Raw genomic sequence first — 26,028 nt, forward strand, 5'->3', positions numbered from 1 at the left:
TTTACATTATTGTGAATCCGAGATGTTTATCACAGTAAAAATCTACTACATGTAGTGTAAACATGTCCTGGTGGACTGATGCTAGATGATTATGTAATGAGGTTTAAGGCATATAAAAGGCTGTTGGACATGTGCAGTTGGAAGTGATACAGTTTATATTTTGCTGCTGGCCCTGGAGTATCATGGTGTAAAAATATTCGTATATGTGGTCTCTATATTGGGAATTATTCTGTTCCCAGAAAGCCTTCATTTTTAAATGCAGTCCTTGTGATCTGTTTCGGTATGCATCTCTTCACCACAGTTGAATGATCTGTCATACTCATGTTAGCTATGGTTGTTTGGAACTGTGATGCTTTATGATCTGCATATTTTCAGAAATGCTGCAGTTTCGTAATGACCACTGCATAGCCTGAGAAAGCAAATGCCAGGATTCTCATGTGTCGTATCACACAAACACATACTTCATTTGTATCCTTGCACACTAGTCCTGATGGAGTCCTCAATACTAGTGAAACTGAAACTGTTCTAATTAGCTGTGTTCACAGCTGTATTTAACTTGGTTACTTCAAGTTCCTAGACATTTTTTCTTCCCTCCCTCACTTGCACTCATACCATTCACCCAAGCTATTTATATGGAGATCAGCATATCAATTTATCAGTCATTTCTAATATGCTTGGATCCCAAAAGGACAGATCATCTCTGGCTTGTTGGCCACATGTGTGTAACATTTAATTCATCAGACCAGAGAGATTTTTAGGCTGTAGCATTCAACATGGAATTATCCCCAAGAATGAACAAATGGTACAATGACCTAAGGGCCTCTGTCCCTTCAGGGAGTGTGTGTTTTTTAAAATATGGCTGGAATCTGTTTTGTTTGTTTTTTGTTTTCCCGCTGATCCAAAAAGTGAGTGTCCTGGTAAGTAAATAGCCAGACTTGGTAGTTCAGATAGCTTTCCCTGTGCCCAAATAAGTGAAGAGCTATCTTGGGGTCATGAAGGAGCAGTGTTACTTGTGGGGAGCACTGCTTTTAAGGAGTTAAAGCAATAGTTAGCCTGAACTCCCTCCTTCAATGGCTGACTCAGCCAGCTCTCTTCCCTTGAAACAGCTTTTTGATCTGCTGGTTGGGTGGAATCTTTATTGGTTCCCCCACTAGCCTCTGCTCAAAACCCACCCTTCCTTTAATGATGGGAGGGGTGGCACTTGCAGTGGGAAGTGTGTGGTTTTGCTGTGTGGTGTGTCTTTTTTTTTTTTTTTTTTTTTTTTTTAAATAAGGTTACCCTAGAATTTTGAACACTTTAGAGTTTGTATTTCAGGTGAACTGCACTAGTGAGGAACCTTTTCCTCTTATGGTTGATGTTTAGTTAGTTTCTATGTTACTCACAATGTGGGGAGGGAGGGAGAGATCAATGGTTTTTGCATGAACGGGTGAAGGAGTTTTGTAATATAGCAATACCCTTTGGGTAAAAATTCCACATTGCCTTTTAAATTTAAGTAGCAGAAAACAGGACTCAGACTGTTGGATGCCATTCCACCAGACATGGAAGTGGAATACTCATTTGTCTTCAGGAAGTCCTGAGTTTAACCTTGGAAAGGAGAGGGGAAGCAGGCCACTACGCCTCCTCTTGAAGATATGGAGACAGGTGGGGTATGGTGGGTAGCAAGATGTTGGCTTGGTCTCTCCTCCCTCATGGAAACCACACAGCAGATACGGGTGGGCTTATTGGGTGTGGGGAAAGGAGAGACAGTTGTGCATGGAGTTTTGTAAGGCCTGTTGGAGAAATTTTCTTGAACAGGTCTACACTGGAATACACATTCAAGTACTCCTGGGGTAATTCTGCACCACCGCACAATGCAGAAATTAATGCTGTGCATGTAGAACAGTGGTTCTCAAACTTTTGTACTGGTGACCCCTTTCACATAGCAACCCTCTGAGTGACCCCCCCCCCCTATAAATGAAAAACACTTTTTTTTTAAATATATAACACCATTATAAACGCTGGAGGCAAAGCATGGTTTGGGGTGGAGGCTGACAGCTCACGACCCCCCATGTAATAACCTTACAACCCCCTCATGGGTCCCGACCCCCAGTTTGAGAACCCCTGACATAGAATTTCCTTTCCCACACAGAAATGGGCTGCAGTACTGCTAGTTGCCACTAGGGGCACTGGACCCAGCAGAGCCCAGCTCGCACATAGAAGACACTGCTGGGGAGAGGGAGAGGGAGCTAGAGGGTTCCTGGCAGCTGCAGTTCCCAGCATGCCCTGAGGGAAGGAAACGGAGGTGCACTGGAAACTCCATGCAAGCCTGGGATTGAGCATCAGGCTGTTTCTCCCTCTGGATCCCTGGGCTCTGGGGGGTTCCATGGCTGGGATCTGGGGAGGGAGGGGGGGGTGTCCCCTCCTCGGTCTGGGCTCTGCGGTGGGGAAGGGGGCAGAGAAACAGGAACTGCATTGTCATAGGGGTTTCTTTAACTCTTTACATCTTGGGGAATTTTTGTGTCTGTATTGTTACAAACATACTTGCTGAGAAGTGTTTTGAAATAAATTACCAAAATAATTGAAACTGGTGTTATATTGTAGGGTTGTCACTTAATCGCAGTTAACTCACATGATTAAGTCAAAAAATTAAGTGTGATTAAAAAAAAAATTAATCACACTGTTAAACAATAGAATACCAATTGAAACGTATTAAACATGTTTGGATGTTTTTCTACCTTTTTTTTTTTTTTTTTTTTTCTCAAATATATTGATTTCAATTACAACACAGAATACAACGTATATTTTGATTACAAATATTTGCACTGTAAAATGATAAACAAGATACTGTAGTGCAATTTCTGTATTCTGAAAGTGCAAATGTAAATTTTTTTTGTCACGTAACTGCATTCAAAAATAAAAACATGTAAAACTTCAGAGCCTGCAAGTCCAATCAGTCCTACTTCTTGTTCAGACAGTCACTAAGACAAACAAGTTTGTTTACACTTACGGGAGATAAAGTGCCCACTTCTTATTTACAATGTCACCAGAAAGTGTGAATGGGCGTTCGCATGGCAGTTTTGTAGCCGACATTGCAAGGTATTTACCTGCCAGATATGCTGAACATTCGTATGCCTCTTTATGCTTTGGCCACCTTTCCAGAGGACATGCTGAGGTGCTCGTTTAAAAATAAAAATCATTAATTAAATTTGTGACTGAACTCCTTGGGGGAGAATTTTGTCTCCTTCTGTTTTACCCACATTCTGCCATAAATTTCATATAGCAGTCTCAGATGATCCAGCACATGTCGTTTTAAGAACATTTTCACTGCAGATCTGACAAAATGCGAAGAAGGTACCAATGTGAGATTTCTAAACATAGCTACAGCACTCGAGCCAAGGTTTTAGAATCTGAAGTGCCTTCCAAAATCTGAGGTGTGGAACATGCTTTCAGATGTCTTAAAACAGAAACAGTCCAATGTAGAAACTACAGAACCCGAACCACCAAAAAAGAGAATCAACCTTCTGCTGGTAGCATCTGACTCGGATGATGAAAATGAACATGTGTCGGTCTGCACTGCTTTGGATCGTTGTCGAGCGGAACTCATCAGCATGGATGCATGTCCTCTGGAATAGTGGTTGAAGCATGAAGGGACATATGACTCTTTAGTGCATCTGGCATGTAAATATCTTGCAATGCTGACTACAAAAGTGCCATGCAAACACCTGTTCTCGCTTTTAGGTGACATTGTAAACAGGAAGCGGGCAGCATTATCTCCTGCAAATGTAAACAAACTTGTTTGTCTGAGTGATAGGCTGAACAAGAAGTAGGATTGAGTGGATTTGTAGGCTCAAAAGTCTGACATTGTTTTATTTTTGAATGAATTTTTTTTACATAATTCCTCATTTGCAAGTTCAAATTTAATGATAGAGATTGCACGATACTACTTGTATTAGGTGAATTGAAAAACACAATTTCTATCATTTTTTACCGTGCGAATATTTGTAATCAAAATAAAGTGAGCACTGTACACGTTGTATTCAGTGTTGCAATTGAAATCAGTATATTTGAAAACGTAGAAAACATCCAAAAATATTTAAATAAACAGCATTCTAGTTAACAGCACACTTGATTGTGATTGGTGGGTTTTTTTGTTTAAATTGCTGGACAACCTATTATTTTAACAAATAAAATGTACAGAATTTTAATATTTTTTTGGTGCAGAATGCCCCCAGGAGTAACATTTATGTGAGTAGAATGAAAAATCTGAGGATGTAGACTAACAGACACAACTGGATTTAGCTTGTTTATCAGATGCTTGTTGGTGGGATTCATGAGCTAGGATGACATATATTAGCAGGTCTGTATGTGGAAGACTTCACATCATCAGGACCTGGTCACAGCTATTATCCTTTTACCTTCCATGAGCACCAAAATCAGAAATCTAGTTTAGTATTTTTCAGAGTGCTTTTTGCACTCTAGTGGGAGGTTCTCCATATGTTCCCTATTGGGAGTTTGGAGCATAGAGGAGCTTTGAAAATAACAGCATTGGAGGTTTGGGTGGGTTGTGGTTTGTTTGTTGTTGCCAAATCCAGATTGAGCACGGAGTATAAACGACGCCAGATATTTGTTTTCACAATTTTCTTTTGGCAAAATAAAAGAGCTGGGCCTAAATACAAAATGCCTCATTCAGCAATAAACTGATGAACACTATTTCCAGTGTTATTTTGATAGCATTTAATGAAGTCGGTGCACAGTTGATGTCTTGGCATGGAGAGGTTAGGTCTATACACTGAAGCTGTTGTTAATTTTGGCTTAAGACAGAAAGAAATCAAGGTTTGCCAAATGAAAAATGACAAATCAGGTTTTAAAAGAAAATATCTTCAAATTTCCCAGTTGGTATTAAGAATAGTATATAAATTAACAACACTGACACTCAGATCATTTTTTAATAGTTTTATCTTTAAATGTAATGGGGAAATCTCTCCTTCTAACAAAGAACTCTTATAACCTAGTTGGCATCCTTCAGTCTGGAAAGACCATGGGTATGCACAGGCCCCTCCTTAGGCTTTATGGGGCCCTATGCAGTATTATTAAACTGGTGCTCCTATGCATGACTTGGGGCACAGCCACCACCCCTACCCATGGACCCCCAGAAGAATCCCCACCCCCATTGCTGACACCCACAGAGCTGCAGACGCAGCAGAAGCCCAGGCTCGCAGCCCAGGGGGAGGGATGAGGCAGCAAAGGATACCGAACCACCCAGCCCGCCTCATGGCAGCAGAGAGTCACAGTTCCACGCAGAGACCCCTGTACCCTCTCCCTCACGCAGAATGCCAGCACACTTGGCTCTGTGAATACGGCCCCTGCCTAAGGAGACTGCAGTGCACACTGGGTGTGTGGGAGCTGACCTGCTCTTACCTGCTGTCCCAGTAGTGCCACAAATTTTTGGGTGCCCTACGCAGCCGCATATGCTGAATATGCCTAAGGCTGGCCCTGGGTATGTGTCCCTGCGAGGTTATAAAATTTTACTCGGTTTTATGGCAGCTGTGACTGAAGAGACTCATGGGAGTGAGACAATCTCTGCCACATCTGTCACATTAAAAGGTGATGTTTTGACCCTTTGGGCTTTGCCTTCTGCAAGTTCTTTTCACCTCTGCTAAGCTGGACGGCTTCCTCTTGTTTCCAAAGGTTGCAGTGTTGAGTGTGATCTAGTATAAATACACTTTGAGTTGATTGCATTTTTAAGTGATCAGAGGTCTGGCTTTAAGGGTTACCACCGGGGGGGGGGGAGGGAGAATTCAGTGAGAGCACAAACCAGTTTTAATAATTCATATATGAATTTTTCAATTCTCCATACTTAATTTTACCATTTTACATCTGTTCCAATCTGTATCACTCCCACTGTTTCACACCTTGGCCTCTCCTAAGCAAAGACTGATGATCTTCCCAATTTGAGTGGGGAATTTTGTGGTGTAGAAAAGCAGTGGGAGAATATCAAATTTATTTACATTTGTGAATAAGCAGGAAAAGAATTTCTAGAGGTGAAAATGAAGCACATTAACTGATTAACCCATATTATAGTTTATAAATTAATAAGATAGTTGTAGTAATTCTGAAATCAGTACCAAAGCTTAATTTTAACCAAAAAGAGAGATCCTCCTCCCCCCCCCCCCCCCCGAAGCCCTGCAAAAAAGAGCTGCTAGAACATGTGAGCTATCTTTCGTCAGAGTGGTCCCCTGTCTCCATGCTACATTTTACACACTAAAGACAATGGATGAGAAAATATGTGGCTGTGATGAATGAGGGCAAACTCACAAGGGCGGACCTCTTAACAGGACATCCAAACCAGTAGTTTGAACACTGAAATTAGCCTTTTAGCCTGTCTTCTATCCAAGTGCCCATATGAGGGATTTGGAAATTCTGCTGGAGTACCCACACCTGTAAATTGCAAACTGTGGAGGATGCTCATTGTACTTCATCTAGTGTATAGAGAATCCTGGAAGATTCAGTGAAACAGAATCATCACCTAACAGTGGTGGTTTTAGAACTCCTGTTCCCTTCCCTCCCTAAAGAACCCTGCATTTCAGTACAGTCCCAGCAGGAATGGCAGGCCTATTTTACCTTAAGTCATGTAAACAACACTGTGACTCAGCCAGTCTTCATAGTCACATCTTCCTCAAAGGTGTCACTAGGAAGGTTTTTACATTCATCACAACTCCATTTCTCATACTTCTCTTCCATGCTAATAACAGACAGATGCGGTAATGCTGCCACATTATTGTAATTGTTGCCTGATGGTGGCTTTTATATTTCATGTTATCTCTTTCTGGGTAGTGTAAAATTTGCTGGATTCATTTATCTTTACTTTTTATTAAATTTTAAAAAATATTCAATATCCCTTCAGAGAGATTTAGGGAAAATACTGCATTCCAGTGCATTAATTTAAAAGTGCAACAAGCCCTTGAGTGATAACGAAGGGTTTATTTCTGTTTAACAGGGGGATCATTAGCTGTGGGGAAGGGGGGCAGTTGTCCCCACTGACCTTGGCTTCCCCTTACCCCAGATTTTTCATAATTCTTTGTGTTCCATTAGGTCTTCTACTCTGCCCCCACTCCCCAACTTTGCATCATATAGCCACATATAATGTTCTGTATGCTGGCCCAACTTTGCCCCCATCCCAGAATTATTCTGAAATGGTGTCCCTGCCCTTTAATTGTTAAATCTGTCAATGAAGGACTTAGACTATGTTTAATTGCATGTAGTGGGCTCAATGAAACTCCTCACATAGTGTAAAGATAAGCATGCGTATAGTCTGAGCAGTTAGCTCCGTGCAAATAGTAAGGAGACTCAAATATCTGAAGCATTTTGTCAGTATCTCCTATTGGTCTTCCAACCTTGCCTAGAAGTAAGTTACTTAAGGAGAGAGAGAGAAGTTTCTAGGTAATGATGTCAGAGGGGACAAAGTAAAGAGACAGCAAGTGAAATAAAATAGTAACATCAGTTTTAAAATTACAGAAAATATCTCTAGTTTCTTGACTTCAAAAAGCTGAAAAGGACTCTGTCAACTTGAAATCTACTCGGCTTAAAAAAAAAAAACAGTTTGAAAGTAGTTTCATGTACTGTCCTTGTCCCTCGACCTTCTGCTCATATTCTTGATTTCACAATCACCTTTTCTTTATTTTAAAAATGTTTTGTTCCTTTCCCCTATTACTATATGGAAAGTCCACACAGTGAAACTGACTAGACATAACAGGCTGTCAAAAGCTCAATGCAAACAAACTGGAAAAAATAGAGAAAAAATATGCATTTCATTAATCTCTTCAATTGCATTCATTTTAGGTGCAACAACAGCAGATTAAAAAATTCAGACAGACATGGTTTTGGTTTTAACTTGACTGTCCCGTTCAGGGCTCTTTTATACAGATAGTGTGGTCCTTTAGAAAACAAAGTAAACTATGCAGGTTATTGCAGCTTTAGGGCAAAATAACTTTCATAGCACATACTTTTTTAAAAAAATAAAGGCATACCATTACAGCCCCACAGCACAATACATATGCTGCTTGAATAGGGATGATAACACTGCAATCTAGAAAGGAAGTACACTTTTATACCATCAGCTAGCTGTCTAGGTATTTATACTGTGCTTGTTGCCATGGTTTTTGGGCACTGTTTACTTCAACTATTAGAGGAATCGTTGCTAGTCTCCCATAGACATTATAGGCCCATGCCTAGGTTCCCCAACTCCTGGAATCTCATAATGAGGGTGGAATCTGAACATTCATTTTTTAAGGAAGTTTCCTAGCCCTCCTGGCTGAGAAGCTCAAAAATGTGACTTGAGCATAACCTTTACACCCTCTACTTCCAAAAGAACACCAAATTTATGGTCTGGAAGTGAAGAAGGTCAGACCCAATTGAAACTGCAGGAGGGAATTGTAGTAAACCGAATCTAGTTGCCAAAATTACAATTTGGGTTAGAACAGCAAAAAGTGCAATGAACTCCTTAATGATAGGTGATCAGAATCTTTGCTTTATAACATATACTGGGAGGTAATACCTTACTGGAACGCTATATCAGCACTGACTCAGAGGGAAGAGTGCCACCTACTGATTCACAAGCACCTCTTCTGGCATCCCAGTTTTTGTATTTGTGGTTTCTATTCAAATATTGACAAGGCTTGACTCTTTTTAGCTTGAGAGAGCTGTACCACTCATAACCTCGGGTGGTACGACTGCAGCAAAATAGATCAGTAAATTAATATCATGAACCTTTTAAAAAAAAAACTTGTTAGTACTCTCTCAATTGCCTTGGAACAAGAAGAGGTTCTGGGGAGTGTATCTTCTAGCCTTGTGCTGATTGAGCTCTATATTCCTATCACTAAAAATTTAATCTTTTTAAAGAGGGAAAAGGTTTGTTTATTTGAAGCGGACAGTAGGTTTATAGCAGTAAACTCCACACATATACAATGGATTGTTTGTGTCTTCAAACACTGTTTATCATCTGACTTCTGAAAGACCCATACAGACTGTAGAATCATACATGCTCCATTAGAAAAAATCTATTTTAGATCATGGCTGTTTGCTCATTAAAACATGTGTGCACACACACATACATCATGCTTAATGTATATGTGCTGCGGTACTGTTGTTGCCTAGCAACCAGTGGGAGGTATGTCAGAAAGCAAGAAGAGCTTTAAATGAATTAACAGAAGCATCCATGTTAGTTTCAGATGGGTGGCAGGAGACTTATTGCTGGATTGACTAGCCCAGATGGTTCTATGCACTGATTATGCTGATGCTCTCCTAGAAGTCACATGTTAAAATATAAAGATGAAAATGTTGGTGTTGAATATAATATTCTCTTCTGGAGCTTGTTAGTAACCATAGAGGCCGAGGGACTCAATTTCTTTGTAAAAACCTTATTAATAGTGTGCATTAAGAAATGCTAAAAAAAGTCAGTTGTCTCAACAAAGAGTTTCCTGAGATGATGATGATCTTGCATGTTTATTCCAATTTCTTGGAGATAATTTAATTTTCATTCAATACTAAATAACAATCTCCAAACACTTACTCCCAAGCACACCATTGTGCTTACTATGGTGAGATGTGCCAATGAGTTCATTGGGACTACTGGACAGAGAAGACACTACATTTAGTAGTGAATATTTTCAGGTCATGAGTATGCAGTCTCTAAAGGCAAGAAAACCAAAGGCAATCCTGATGGCGGCTAGCGGTGGAAGGTAAGTCGGGGTAAGTCGACCTAAGTTGTTACACTACTCCAGCTACATGAATAATGTAACTGGAATTGACATAGCTTAGGTCGACTTACCTTGCTGTCTTCACTGCGCTGCATCAACGGGAGACACTGTCCCGCCGACTTACCTTACTCTTCTCGGGAAGCTGGAGTACTGGAGTCGACCAGAGAGAGCTCTGCCGTCGATTTAGCAGGTCTTCACTAGACCCGCTAAATCGACATCCGCTACATCGATTGCAGCAGCATCGATCTCCCCGGTAGTGAAGACCAGCCCTAAGATGAGAGCAGTAATCTGCCATTCTTCCAAAGGCAAACAAGGGATCACAGAACACTAAAATGTACCTAAAACTGCAGTGCATAACCAGTTCAAGTTCTGTGAGTCAAGGAAGGGGAGATTTTTAAGTTGTCCTTACCTACTCTGAATAACTACCCAACTTTTCCCCCTCAATTTTGAGAAAGTTAGTCAAGTACTCAAGATGTAAGGGTTCAATTCCCAGCTGTACCACAGAGTTCCTGTGTGTCCTTGGGCAAGGCATTTAATGTTTCCGAACCTAAATTCCCCATCTGTAAAATAAGGATAACAATGATTTTCTACCCCTCAGGGATGTTGTGTGAATAAACTAATTCATGTTTGTGAGGAGCTCGGTGCTAAGGGCTGTATACACAGGGAGGTAGATAGAACCCTTCTGTTCAACAGTGGGAGTTCCCATGGAGTTAGCCCTCAGTGCAGGAGACTGCCTAATGGGAATCATAACTTGTGCCATAATGATGTGAAGCATAGAATTCTTTGGCCCTGTCAGCAAAATGGTTTGAACTGTGCTAGTAGCAACATACTCAGAACTAGTTGTCAAGCCCGCTTACCAGCCATTTCACACATTGGTTTAGAGTTATCGTATTTCAAGTTCCCACTCTCTAGCTGACCAGGTCTGAAGGCAAAACTGCCGCCAGAAGCAGCGCAGAAGGGTGGCAATACCATACCATGCAGGGCCAGCTCCAGGCACCAGCCGAGCAAGTTGGTGCTTGGGGCGGCAGATTGAACGAGGCGGCATTCCGCCCAATCCTAGGGCGGCACGGCTGCTTTTTTTTGTTGTTGTTCCGCTCCAGCTGCCCTGTAGGGGGTGGCAGCGCGGAGGACGGGAGCGCCATGCAGCAAGCCCGGCAGGGCAGTCCTCGTCCTTCCCTCCCCACCGACCGGAGCGGATCCCTACCGGCAGGCGGCGCGGGGCGCGGCGGGAGGGGCCGCGTGGCAGTGCCCCACTGTAGCCCTGGCTGCCCCCCTTCTCTCTCTCTCTCTCTCCCGCCCACTCCCTCCCTCTCCCTCTCTCTCTCCCCCTCGCTAGCCGGACCCCCTGCACCCGCGCTTCGGCGCACAGAGCATAGATCACTGTTTTTTGGGTTTTTTTGCTTTGCCGTTCTGGCTGCCCCGTTTTTTTTTTTTGCTTGGGGCGGCCAAAAAGCCAGAGCCGGCCCTGATACCATGCCACCCTTACTTTTGCACTGCTGCTGGCAGTGGTTCTGCTTTCAGACCTGGGTGCCTCTGGCCAGCAGCTGCTGCTGACCAGCTCTGAAGTCAGCGCCGCCGCTAGCAGCAGCACAGAAGTAAGGGTGGCAAATCCAGTAAATATGCATGTTGCTATTAGGGCATACTAGGATTTGTAGTTTTACCAGAATCGATGTTGTAAAAAGGATGTGCAAGGAAAAATCAGGGACATTTTGTTCATATTTCAAAAATCAACCCAGAGATCGGAGGACCAAAAAAAGAGGTCATGGGACGTATGGAAACCCTACATTTGTTGTTTCTAGCATGGTCTGTCCAATGTCAAGAGGGAGTTTTCTGCTTTTGAGAACCATGCTATCTACCCTCCTCTCTGGCAGACATGTCTTGTATCCACTTAGGAGTGGACACAAACAAGGTGGTATCTGTGCTTGGCTGTAACCGTGTACTATGAAAAGTTTCACACATGGTTACAGTTCATCAGCCCTGTTTACACCAGTCTCATAATCATTTTCCATTTACCACTCTTGCAGCTGCCCTCATGTAGGCAATGGTGAGAGCTCTGGTGTACGCTGGTCACTGGTGCCATTTTAACTGCCATGTCTTCTAACCCTATTTAGAGGACATAGTGGTTAAAATAGTGACACCCAGTCTATGCTAGTGTTCTCTCCCACCTCTGGAGCTGTATAGTCATAGCAATAGTTGGGAAATATTAAGAAAAAATCTAGTGTAGATGCAACCGTAAGGACATTTGAACACTTTCTGCAGTTTACATAGATGGCCACTGATGTCAATGTTGTTTCTGGTGGATTCAACCCAATGAGCGCACACAGTATTGGCCCGTTGGTTTGGGTACCTCTAGCTGGCAAAAACTGTAAAATATCCTTGACAAAAAGGTTTCATGTTAATTTGTGACACTGTGACTGTCTTTTTAAAAATCTCCATGGAGACAGAAATCTTGTTAGATCAGGTTTTTAAATGGTTTTCTGGTGACCTGAATAATATTTGTATACCTCTTTCATTTGAAGTTCTCAAAGCGTTTTACAAATGTTAACTAGCTAAGCTTCACAACAGCCCTGTGAGGTGGCTAAGGATTATCCTCTTTTGGCAGACAAGGAAGCCTGAGCCACAGAGAGGTTAAAGGCCAGTTTTGAACCCCTTACTCTCACTGGTAAGCAGGTGTACAGACAAGTAGTCCCACTGGAATTATGTGAGTAGCTGTTCACCAATATGTAAATAAGAGTGAGTTGCATAAAGCAGGCCTCAGTGACTTGTCTCAGGTTAGAAAGGAAAACAGTGGTATCACTGGGAACTGAACTCAAATCTCCATATTCTTAGGCTTGTTCTTTAACCATTAGCCCTTCCTTCTATAAGACTTCAAGGGCTGAACAATTATTTTGTGCTTTTTTTTTTTATTAGTGTCACTTTGATTCTAAAGGACTCTCTCACTCCCTTTCTCTCATCCTGCAGCATATGACATATTTGTGCATATTAAATATATTTAATGTGCACATGAGGTTCTCTGTGCCCTTTTTGTGTTCAGACTCGGGACAAGGTTGCAAGGCTCAGGTGGTAGATACTGTGTCCAGTCCCTTTTAGATGACTGCTTCTTGCCCAGATCAGCAGTAGGGTTTATCCTGGTGGCAGTTCAAAGCACTCCCTTCCCCTGGAATTTTCATGACTTCCAACTTGGACTGATTTTGAAGCAAAATCTTCGTTTCAGCGTTCAGACTGACAAGAGGCTACTTGCTTATTGTGGCCATGCTCCACAACCCTAAATTGTTCAAGATGCTTCAGTTCACATTTGATGCTGGGACCACAACCAAGGGCGAAGTCCGGGGAGGGATATGCTAGTCACTGAATGATCAGATTCACTTCTCCCAGGCCTTAATCCAAAATAGGCTGCATTTGTTGATGCACTGCAAGAGTGATCTAGTTTCTCAGGCTTGAGGGGGTACCTGCTGGGTATTGGGCATTTGAGGAAGAAGGTGTGACATTATACTCCATATTCTTTATGCAAATATGCTTGTGGTAGGAATATGACATAACTAAGATATGCTTTATGCAAGATAGTCTTCCTGTGATACCTTACAAGAGTTAAGCTCTTTTACAGTCCATTGTCTCTTGTTGACGGGCTTTTTCATTGTTGTACCTGAAGTGTTAGCAGTGGGCGTCACCCAAAGTAGCATAGTTGAAATACAGATATATAGTCAATATTCCTAATTTCAGATACAGAAATGATACATGCATACAAATAGGATAATCATATTCAGTAAATTATAACCTTTCCAATGATACCTTACAAGAGTTATCTTGCATAAAGCATCTCTTAGTTATGTCATATTCCTACCACAAGCATATTTTCATAAAGAATATGGAATATAATGTCCTAGAAGGGACTATTTATTTTATTTAGCTGCTCAGGAGATTAAGCCCCCTCACTTCTTCTACTTACTCCTTTTTTGGCCCTGCTCAGATTGCAACTGGCTGGAATTGGGGTGATGAGAGCAAGTTGCTATTTTCCCAATACACCCTGCTGGGAGCAAATGGATAGGGAGGGGATGATGAGAGATGTGTACTTGGGGTTGCCAGCTCTCGCAATTTCATTGCAAGCATCATGATATTTAGTGTTTTTTCTTAGTCCTGGAGGCATGTGATGGGGTTAAAGTCCCAGCTTTCATTTAGAGTTCATTTAGTTTCTAGCCTCCATAGTTGCAGAGAAAAGCCTGGATGTGACCTGAGTGTAACCTAAAGGCTCAGAAACCTAAAGGCAAATAAAACCGAAAATGTAGTCGTTAAAAAAAAAATCATGGTTTTAAGTCATTCTCCTGACTCTTTAAGGCCTGAATTATGACTTTTAAATGTTTTGGGTCGGCAGTCTGGAGTATGGAAATGATCTGTGCTTCCTCCCTACCACTCACTGGCCTGACTAGCTGACTGGCGTGTAGGGAGGAATAAGTTCTCCATGAAAACATGTTAAATGAAGTAATTTACATACTTTCTAGAGCAAGTAGGGAGGAAGTGGGACTCTTTTCTACTCCTGGTGTAGCACAGCTACTCACTGCCCAACGCTGAAAACCAATCATAAAGTTATAGTCTACCCCAACTGCTGACCTGGGCTAGATTCATACAGCAGTTGACTGTTTTGTTATACGGGTCAGGGTTGGTTTTGCTGGTTTTATTTTGTATGGTGTGGGTATTTTACATAATGATCAAGTGCCACTATAATGGTAGGAACAGGTTCCTTTTATAGAAATCTAAATAAAGAAATAGTATTTCTAGCATGAAAAATATTTGCAAAACAAAAATACATTCATCACAAATATAAATAGTAAATTATTTTATTAAGCAATAATGTGCTTGATGCTGTACAAGAAAAATTAACAGTCCCTAAGCTTAATGTATTTAAAAGAAAGCAGACTTACCTTTATTTGAATATATTTCACATTGGCTTCATGTCTTTTTTTTTTTTTTTTCGCAGAGAGGAAATTAACTTACTGTGTTCCACAACAATAAGCACTTGTTGCTTCAAACAACAATAGAACCTTTCCTTTCAAAAGCAAACACCATCTGGAAGCTAGTTCCTACATGCAAAAGGAACACTTTTAAAAAAGTGCCTACCAGTTTTAGAGATAGTGAAGGTTTCAGAGCTATTCCCTAGACTCTCAATGAATGGGAAATACCACTCACACTGGCAATTCTTATGGGGAAAAAAGGAACGTTTTAAGTGAGCCCACTACAGTTAGACACAGCTCAAAAAAAAAAAAAAACAAGAAAGAAAAGTCTTGGGGGAAGCTGTAACTGTGAGCGACACAGAAGTCTGCTTTTAGCCCTTGCACTCCAGAGCAAACATGAATTATTCAAAATGTGACTCTATTAATCTTTGCTTCATCTCCCTGTGTGTAAAGAGATAGCAGATGCTATATTTCCAGTGCAGTCACTGCGTTACATGCCCACTCAATAGGGCATTGCCATGAATCATGGGCTATGGAGACTTTCAGTGGGTTGTCCTAGACCCAAGAGTACTTCAGTCATCTGAACTGGACTTTTTTGTTTCAGAGAGAAAGGACATAGTGCTATACAAAACCTTTTCTTCATAGTCATTTTCTGTTGAAACAGGTGACTTCCTTTTAATACTCTATTAAGCTGTTTCAATAGACCTTTTTTTTTGCCTTGCCTGCTTTCTTAAGCCATCAAAAGTACACATGAAAGAGAGTAAAATAGGCATCATCCATGGGAATTTCACTTTGCTTGCAGCTTTTGTATTTTGTAACTTCTCATTTAACATATTAATCAAAGGGCTTGTAAATAAATGTATAGCAACCAGAACTGTATTGAGATGTGTAACTTCCGAGCGTGTGTTAAAGCTTATCAATTCCCGCAAGTTTTTCCTGAGGCAAGGGTGATTTAGGGAAGAAATTGACTGGAAGGTGATACACGAGAGGGTAAAATGCCAATCTGAGAATGAGCGTTAATTGTGGTTATAACTCTGTTCTCTTGGTCCATATCTTGTCTATTTTATCCATACATCTGGAATACCAGGTAGCATTTTTTAAAATAAATAAACAGATAAATAGCTGCATGTATCTGAGGCATAGTAAGGTGATTCATCCAGGAAACTGCATTGCTATTTTCAAACTTGAGAGGTTTCCGTGGCAGAGATTCACCTGGGGCTCTGTACGCCCATAAAAATATAATAGATCTGAGCTCAGAAACTAGCTTTTATTGGTTGTTTTAAACTAAAGATGCCTCCATTGGTTTTGAAAGCTTCTTCATTTAAGTAGCTATAGGAATTAATTTGGCACTAGATTGGCTCCTTTAATAAATCTGTGAGTAGGAGATTACATTTTGGGTGGTGGTTGTGGTAGCTGGCCATCTTTCAAGATAGCGCGCCCCCGCCCATCTCATGCTACTGTCATATGGCTTGGCTTTCAAATTCAGGCATAGGACAGATTGGGCAGGAAAACTCATAGCCTGCTGCCACGGTAGTAGTGGAACTTTTGCTCTGAGACGCTACCTCAAATACCCAGCACGTCAGTGCAGAACGTTACTGCTGCAGCAGCTCTCTTTAGACTACCTTAAAGTGAATCTAGTTCTTATGAAACATGACTGACAGCCCTGCCAATGTGCCATAAGCTTGACTTGGAGGAAACACCTACTGGTGAAAGGTGCCAATGCCTGTCTAATTATTGCCTCTCTCCTGCTAAAAATGATGCTAATTAGAATGGCAGTCATGCTGAGGACACCTGTACATTAGGGATTTATTTGAGACTCTCTGTTTGCATAGGCCTCTGAACAACCTTCAGATGGTAACTGCTTTTAGTCTCTGATGATTTTGGCTAGATTCACGCAGGTAATTAAGGTTATGTGAGTCTCTGCACCATAGCAAGTGTCTAGCCCAGGGGTCTCAAACTCAAATGACCACAAGGGCCACATGAGGGCTAGTTCACTGGCCCGAGGGCCGCATCACTGACGCCCCCCTCCTCTCTGCCCCCGGCCCTGCCCCCACTCCACCCCTTCCATGAGACCCCGCCTCTTCCCACCCCTTCCCTGCCCCTATTCCAACCCCTTCCCTGAAGTTCCCTGTTCCCGGCCAATGGGAGCTGCGGGGGTCGGGGGGAGGAGGGGGACAGTGCCTGGAAGCCAGGGCAACACACGGCCAGAGCCCTCTGCTTCTCCCCACCCCCCGGCTGCAGGGACATGATGCCAGCTGCTTCAGGGAGCACACGGGGCTCGAGCGGGGCAATCCTCCGGCTGTAGTTTGCCCACCCCTGGCCTGGAGGTAGGCCGGGGGGGGGCGGGCGTGGGCTGCTTGGCGGGTCACAGGAAATAGCCCCGTGGGTTGCGTGTTTGAGATCCCTAGTTTAGCCTAATGGATCCAGTTTCAGGATTGGGGCTTTACAGTTGGAAGATTCCATAATCTGTTGCAATTCCAGAACCATCCAGTGTCCAAAGACCATATTTTAATGATATTACTATGAAGACTATGTCATCTGTGAACTCATAGAAATGTAAACCATCCACATTTAAAGCAAATAATTTCGCTGTGGTTAGTGGTGATATAATGGTAATGAATAGACAAGTCTTAATGTTGTTTCATTCGCATTTTCTGAAGCAATACAGTTCTGTTTGACAGTTAAGTAGCAATGTACTGTAAATCTTTCCCAAGGCCAACATGCTAGAAATAGTGCCTCTCACTTATTTCTGTTCAGGAAGGACAGGCAGGGTAGAAAAGGTGGAGGAGTTGCATTGTATGTAAGAGAGCAGCATGACAGCTCAGAGCTCCAGTATGAAACTGCAGAAAAACCCTAGGGTCTCTGGATTAAGTTTAGAAGTGTGAGCAACAAGGGTGATGTCGTGGCGGGAGTCTGCTGTAGACCACCAGACAAGGGGAATGAGATGGACGAGGCTTTCTTCCGGCAACTAACAGAAGTTACTAGATCACAGGCCCTGGTTCTCATGGGGGACTTCAATCACCCTGATATCTGCTGGGAGAGCAATACAGCGGTGCACAGACAATCCAGGAAGTTTTTGGGAAGTGTAGGGGACAATTTCCTGGTGCAAGTGCTGGAGGAACTAACTAGGGGCAGAGCTCTTCTTGACCTGCTGCTCACAAACAGGGAAGAATTAGTAGGGGAAGCAAAAGTGGATGGGAACCTGGGAGGCAGTGACCAGGAGATGGTCGAGTTCAGGATCCTGACACAAGGAAGAAAGGAGAGCAGCAAAATATGGACCCTGGACTTCAGAAAAGCAGACTTTGACTCCCTCAGGGAACTGATGGGCAGGATCTCCTGGGAGAATAACATGAGGGGGTAAGGAGTCCACGAGAGCTGGCTGTATTTTAAAGAAACCTTATTGAGGTTGCAGGAAGAAACAATCCCGATGTGTAGAAAGAATATTAAATATGGCAGGTGACCAGCTTGACTTAACAGTGAAATCCTTGCTGATCTTAAACACAAAAAAGAGGCTTACAAGAGGTGGAAGATTGGACAAATGACCAGGGAGCAGTATAAAAATATTTCTCAGGCATGCAGGAGTGAAATCAGGAAGGCCAAATCACCTTTTTGGAGTTGCACTTGCAATTGCAGCTAGCAAGAGATGTTAAGAGTAACAAGAAGTGTTTCTTCAGGTATGTTAGCAACAAAAAGAAAGTCAAGGAAAGTGTGGGTCCCTTACTGAATGAGGGAGGCAACCTAGTGACAGAGGATGTGGAAAAAGCTAATGTACTCAATGCTTTTTTTGCCTCTGTCTTCACGAACAAGGACAGCTCCCAGACTACTGCACTGGGCAGCACAGCATGGGGAAGAGGTGACCAGCCCTCTGTGGAGAAAGAAGTGGTTCAGGACTATTTAGAAAAGCTGGACGAGCACAAGTCCATGGGGCCGGATGCGCTGCATCTGAGGGTGCTAAAGGAGTTAGCAGATGTGATTGCAGAGCCATTGGCCATTATCTTTGAAAACTCATGGCGATCGGAGGAGGTCCCAGATGACTGGAAAAAAGGCTAATGTAGTGCCCATCTTTAAAAAAGAAAAGGAGGAGGATCCAGGGAACTACAGGCAGTCAGCCTCACCTCAGTCCCTGGAAAAAATCATTGAGCAGTTCCTTAAGGAATCACTTCTGATGCACTTGAGGAGAGAAAAGTGATCAGGAACAGTCAGCATGGATTCACCAAGGGCAAGTCATGCCTGACTAACCTAATTGTCTTCTATGATGAGATAACTGGCTCTGTGGATGAGGGGAAAGCAGTGGACGTGTTATTCCTTGACTTTAGCAAAGCTTTTGATACGGTCTCCCACAGTATTCTTGCCGGCAAGTTAAAGAAGTATGGGCTGGATGAATGGACTATAAGGTGGATAGAAAGCTGGCTAGATTGTCAGGCTCAACGGGTAGTGATCAATGGCTCCATGTCTAGCTGGCAGCCGGTATCAAGCGGAGTGCCCCAAGGGTCGGTCCTGGGGCTGGTTTTGTTCAATATCTTCATTAATGATCTGGAGGATGGCATGGACTGCACCCTCAGCAAGTTTGTAGATGACACTAAACTGGGAGGAGTGGTAGATACGCTGGAGGGTAGGGATAGGATACAGAGGGACCTAGACAAATTAGAGGATTGGGCCAAAAGAAATCTGATGAGGTTCAACAAGGACAAGTGCAGAGTCCCTGCATTTAGGATGGAAGAATCCCATGCACTGCTACAGACTAGGGACCGAGTGGCTAGGCAGCAGTTCTGCAGAAAAGGACTTAGGGGTTACAGTGGACGAGAAGCTGGATATGAGTCAACAGTGTGCCCTTGTTGCCAAGAAGACTAACGGCATTTTGGGCAGTATAAGTAGGGGGATTGCCAGCAGATCGAGGGATGTGATCATTCCCCTCTATTCGGCATTGGTGAGGCCTCATCTGGAGTACTGTGTCCAGTTTTGGGCCCCACACTACAAGAAGGATGTGGAAAAATTGGAAAGAGTCCATCAGGGGGCAACAAAAATGATTAGGGGGCTGGAGCACATGACTTATGAGGAGAGACTGAGGGAACTGGAATTGTTTAGTCTGCAGAAGAGAAGATTGAGGGGGGATTTAATAGCTGCTTTCAAGTACCTGAAAGAGGGTTCCAAAGAGGATGGATCTAGACTGTTCTCAGTGGTAGCAGATGACAGAACAAGGAGTAATGGTCTCAAGTTGCAGTGGGAAAGGTTTAGGTTGGATATTAGGAAAAACTTTTTCACTAGGAGGGTGGTGAAGCACTGGAATATGTTACCTAGGGAGGGGGTGGAATCTCCTTCCTTGGAGGTTTTTAAGATCAGGCTTGATGAAGCCCTGGCTGGGATGATTTAGTTGGGGATTGGTCCTGGTTTGAGCAGGGGGTTGGACTAGATGACCTCCTGAGGTCCCTTCCAACCCTGATATTTGATAATGTTCATCACCTACTATGCAGCTTTACTGTTGTATTTCTGTTAAGTATGATTATGTAACTGCATTTCCTACAGAGGCAGTGATCTGAATTTTGAAACCGCTAAATGGCATGAGCAGATAGATAATGATCAGCTATTTAAGGGATTGGGGCCATTTCACATTAACTCATTTGGTTTTCTTAACCTCTCCCCACCCCCTCCAAAAATGTGAATTTTTCAGTGTTAGTGTGTTTCTTTTTAGACTCTCTCACAAATTTAGGTCTTGTAGGTAGCAGAAGTCTATTTGGATTAGATTTACTGCACAAGAAAAGCACCCTGACTTTTACAGGGTGGGTGGAAGGGAAAAAAATCAACTTTTTGTCAGTCTTTTGTATGCAGCAGCTGGATTCAATGCTGCTATGGCAACACACCACATGATGAGGTGTATTAGATTGCTCTGCGCTGAGCATAAGGGGGAGAATGAACACAGCTTTTTATTGAAGTTAAAGGTTACTTTGGAGTTTCTTGTGTAGAAATGTGTAAGGTCAAATGCTATAGTTCCCAGCATATGTTGTACTCCAAGAGAAGGATTAAGAGCGTGTTGCTGTATTAAACCGCAGAATCAGGTAAGGTACAACTGTATCTATTAAACTGATGTCTTCTTACCCTCTCTGAGGCAACAGCAGAACTTTCTAGGGTTTTTCCTCTTAATTTTTCCCCAAGTATATTACCTACTGATTTTGCTAATGTGGGAGCGTGAACATGTGGTCAGACGTTTATAGATTTTTGGGAGATTTGTTTTGCACTGCGTAGAGATGAAGAATGATATTAGAATCATAGGTGGTGATTTCCCTCAAATCAGTGCAAAAGTCTGAGGATTTTCATTATTGTTTTAAAAAAAAATCATTATCTTGAAGCAAAACTGAAACAATTACATTTCTTAACTGCAGAGTGGTTCAGAACGGCTCTATTGTCAGTCAGAATCCAGAAATATATTTAGCTGGAGATGTCTTACTAGCAACATTTTTAGTAGTCTATTGCATTTATTAAGACTTTTTTTTCTTCTGCTGCATAAATGCACCTGAATCCTTCTGGAAATGAATTCTCTAGTTATTCCTTGCTTCAGATTTCGTGATGTCTGCTTAAAACTGTCAGTTCTTTTGTGTCGTTGAATCAAACTTCAGCACACTTGTAGGGATGAGACAGAAGCAAGAACTGAGCAGTGCAGTTGAATATAAAATGTTTGCCCCTGTTAACCATTCATCCAGGCAGATATAAACTGTTAATAATAGCATGGGATTAACCTATTTAGTAAGAGCCATAGTCCCAGTTCAATGGAGCATTACTCCCGTATTTTCTACACAGGATTTTTTTCCAAACCTACCTTTCTGAAAAGGGACAGGCTTTCAAATAGCACCTTTTGGATGGTGACCTCTGAAAGTGGGAAGGCAAAACTCTCACCCAAAGATGGGCTTGGAGACCATTTACAACAGTGATTAATAATAATGGATCTCATTCAAGTTAGATTAGGCAATGCCCACCCTGCCTGCCCTGAGGAGCCTCCAGTGTTTTGGAAAATGTCTGACATGACGTTTCAGATATATTTCTTCCTCAGTGTTGTACCCGCAATTCCGCCACTGTATAGTTGCCCTTCTCTCATGAAAGACCAGAGGCAGTTAATAGAGCTTCACATAAAAATAACAACTGCCCTGCACTTTGACCCTCTAGAAAATGCTGCCTCCACAGAGAACAAAACCGCGGCAAGGGCACCTCCATTATCCAAAATGCTGTTTATATCTATTTGGGGTCAACGAGGCATCTAAAGACGTGTTGCTGTTTATAGTTCTGTCAAAAATACAATATGCAATCACTTTTGAGAGGACAAATTCTATTTATTTGGGTGGGGAGATGGTCAGTGTGACAGCATCATGGAGTCTCTCACAGTCAGATTCTGACAAAGTAGCAGGAAAAGACGTGCCCTCCTCACTCCTTCCATACTGTACGTAACAAAAGAGTGAAAAATGTGCTGTCTCCACATCCTGAATAAAGGGTTTTCAGTGCCTAGTCTGTACCTCCTCTCCCAGGATTACAAAAGATTAATATCAATGGTTTAGAGGATGAACCAGAGGAAGAAGTCTCAGCCTCATTCCCACTGAAGCCAAATCAGAAGCATTCCTGTGGAAACTTTCAACTGGTGTAAAGGTGAGGTTTCCCATCCTTTTAATGCTTCAAGGGGCAGCCTCAATTATGGTATAACTGAGAAAAGAAGCCTGAATGGTAGGAAACTTGCCACAAGCAAAGAATAAGTGAACATTACCCTAGATCATAGGGAGTAAGTAGGCATATCACAAATTTAAACTAGATTCCTTCTGTAGGCTTCTGTAATGAGGTGACTTTTAGCAGAGCCTGAGAAAGAAGCAAGCATTCTATTGTGCCTGTCTGCTGTGAGACAGAAGTTGCGAAATAAGGAAGCTCATAAATGAACAGTCCTGTTATACTCCCAGGATGAAATGAGTTAGTGGGAGTTGAATTATCTGACAAGAAGCAAAATTTGATTAACATGGAATCTTTAATGCGGAAGAGTTAGCCAAAAAGGGAAGATAGTCAAATGAAATAGGGTCATGATTTAGTTCTGATTCCACTAGTCCAAGTAAAGCATGGAAAATTTAAGTTCAAATTATCTAAGCAATTAAACTGGAAACTGAGTTGACCCCTTCATCTTTCTAGCATTAGGAAACTAGTCCAATTCTGTGAATGAGGAATCTAGTTCAGAGACCCAGGAGGGCTTACCCAAAGTAAAGTACACTCTCACTATTTCATCACTGGTGTAACTGCACAGATGTTCCCATCTGAGTGGCATGGAGTTACTCCAGGGATGAATTTGACCCAGGGAATACAAAGGGATTGGGTAGAGGAAGTATAAGACAACTTTGATAGGTATGTCCTCTCTGTGAAATGCATCCAGGCCTGTATTAGGTTATTAAGGGGAGGAAAGTTAACTGGCAGTGTATTTACTGTTCTGTAAAATATGCTCATTTTATTTTTGTGTTACAGAGGCATTCATCTTTACTATAGTAGCACCACTGTCAAAACGTAGTCATTTCAGTGTTGGAAGACCAGAATCTCTATGGGACCCAGCAGATAAAAACAATGAGGCTTTACTCAGAAAATAGCTATTAAGCTTTTTCCACTACTGTAGGTTCAGCTGTGTCTTTTATAGGATTTCTAGGGTCACATTAGAATGGACAAATCTTAAAAAGGGGAGGGGGGGCTGGTTTTGAAAAGTAATCTCCAATTTTGTGGGTAACTAGTTTCAGACGTTCAAACTGCAGCCATTGTTAGGCTATGTATGTGCACAATCTCAAACCTTTTCTCCTTCCCTTCTATTGTGGGTCAAACTCACTGCATCTTGTTTAAATTGCATTGCAAACTCTTCATGGCAGGGATGGTGTTTTATGTGTCTATACAGTGCCGTACTGTATAGATGAGGCCTCTGAGTACTTCTGCAATATAAATAACTCGATATAACATACGGATGCCTCATGTACACCAGCCAGTTGGGGGAAACACAGAGGCCTGCTAAGATTTGCTTATTGTGAAATGCATCTGTTGATTCTACATGAATCTGCTGTTCAGATGCTACACAACATTAAGAGTATTACTGTATTGATTCCGGCAGTGCAATTGCAAGGATTTTATCACATCTATCCATTCTGAGAGTTTATGTATAAGGAAAGTTTCTTCAGCAGTACCTTTTCAACACACATCATTCATTGATACTATTGGCTCTTCACTATTCTGGCTTGATAGAAAAAAAAACAGGACAAACTACTCCATCTAACAGACTTGACCATGAGGAAGGTGTGTGTCTCAGAAGAAAGACACTTGAAAATGCAATCAGCAATTTGTTGGTGAACAAAACAGATTCAAAATTTACAATCAGGTTAATTTCTAGGCTATTAAGTCTGATGTGTCTTATATGCAAATAATAACATGGGCAAATTTCCATTTAAGGGGGCTACTAAGTCTCTCCCTGTCACTGAAACCCCTAGCAATGACTAACGAATGTAGAGAGGTCCACACCAGGCACCATCATCCAGTCCCTCATTTGGTTGTCAGATGGTTGTAATGTTCTTCAAAGGATAAATATGTATAAAAGTGATAGTCACAAGAGATGCCCTATTTAAGAGTTTGGGAACCACATCTGAACATTATCCAGCTCAAATCAAAATAGAAGCAGTTCCAAAGTGGGCACAAAGTTCCTGTGCCATGTTTCTCAGATCTATAGTAGGCATATGAACAAGCAAGAACTCCACACTCCAGGCCTGATATTTCCAATAGATCCATGCAACCTAAACCTATCCCTATGGATACCGAAAGGAAGTTCCTTCCAAAGAAGAGTTATTCTCACAGGAAAATAGCCACACTGAAACCACCACTGAAAAAGTTAATTCTTTTCAGTGGTCTTGCGTCTGATGAAGTGGGCATTCACCCACGAAAGCTTATGCTCCAATACTTCTGTTAGTCTTAAAAGTGCCACAGGACCCTCTGTTGCTTTTTTCAGTTTTTCATGGTGCTCAGGAGATTGTGGTATGACTTGGAAGTCCAAAGAACTAGAAAGTTTTATATCAGAAGATCAGTTGTTCGCTTCAAGCATTATTTTTACCATATTATCTCATTACAGATTGAAGGGTCAAAAGACTTCAAAATCATTAGCAAAATGGATCGGATACCTGGGGAACTAGCAGTCCATGGTCTCTTGTGGGAATTGAGGTCCTTCCTACAACAGCAATGGCAAATTTTTGAGCAAAGGAGGTTTGTGTATGAGAGAGTGTAAAGGAGAGCAGTAAAGCAGCCAACTGGTCATATTCACCCATTACCATAACTATTATGGAGCCCTGTTGAACTCACGTTTTCAAGCTTTTCTCTGCAATCGTCAGCACAAGAGTCTTACTTTTTTTTTTTTTTTTAATGAAAGCTGAGATTCCCATGCAGTCTCTTGATTCCAGAAACTGGAGCTGTGAGCTATGGTAACTCCCACACCCCTAAATTTAAAGTAAGAGAGGCCTTATCTTTTGTGCATAATATGCATACAGCCAGGAGATGAAGCCAAATTGTAACCCCTAAAACAGGGAAAGGGGCGGGGGCAGTTTAGCCATGATCCATTGGCATTGGAGTCAGCTGGGTCTGGAGATAGGGAATTTTAGGACTGCACTTTGGCATGTAGGATGTGGGCATATAGTGCAGCTTCCCCAAAGAGTGGAGATGCTTATGGTCATGTGGGCTGGTTAGAAATTAACATCCCACAGTCGGGAGAGGATATTGTCCCTCGAAAGCTCAAGATGTGTTATGGCTCAGGGAAATATTGGCTCTTGAAGTGGAAGAGGGAGCATTGCTGCTGTGCCACACTTGATACTGCGTGTGATTATTCCCCACAAGTCCACTGCCCCACACATCCTGGAGAGTACAGTACTGGTAGAGGTGCTAGACCCCAGCAGTCTAGTTCAGGGGATCACAAAGAGTAAAGTCATACCCAGTCCCTGTGCTAGGGAGATTCCCTGCCCTCTCTGTTGCATCCCTTCACCTTTTGTGTACTGTTCAGGGAGCAAGGGAAAATCAAGCCTCAATATTTGTTGGGGAGGGGAAGAGAGAGAGAGTGCAGTGTTATGATTTTCAGTGGAGTCAGATATTTTCAAACCCTCACTCTGTGGGTGAAAACATTGCTAGTCACGTTCTTGTGATGCCTGATTCGGGAATATTTCTTTTCTTGGCATTTCTAAGAAGATTCTCTCTTCTCCTTCCAATGTAACGATCACCCTTATGTGCAGAGGGATGGGGGGTGGCAGTGATTATGCCCACACATTCATGTCTAGAGTTGTACATCATTCACTGTTGTAAATCAGCAGGCACAAAATTATCAA

The 26,028-nt window shown here is 42.2% G+C and overlaps 1 protein-coding gene across 50 annotated transcripts in view; it reads left to right on the forward strand.

Moving 5' to 3' along the window:
- Nucleotides 1–26,028, forward strand: part of DTNA (dystrobrevin alpha) — a 280,266-nt gene that overhangs the window by 107,254 nt on the left and 146,984 nt on the right. For 2 of the 50 annotated variants that reach the window (XM_065585490.1, XM_065585505.1), the window contains exon 1: nucleotides 20,542–20,733. The exons of the other annotated variants lie outside the window; for them this stretch is intronic. The gene's annotated coding sequence lies outside the window, so the exon portion shown is untranslated. Of the gene's footprint in view, nucleotides 1–20,541; nucleotides 20,734–26,028 lie in introns of those variants that run through there. 50 annotated transcript variants of the gene reach the window in all.

The sequence above is a fragment of the Chrysemys picta genome, chromosome 2 (genome assembly GCF_011386835.1).
Source record: "Chrysemys picta bellii isolate R12L10 chromosome 2, ASM1138683v2, whole genome shotgun sequence".
Taxonomy (NCBI): Eukaryota; Metazoa; Chordata; order Testudines; family Emydidae; genus Chrysemys; species Chrysemys picta.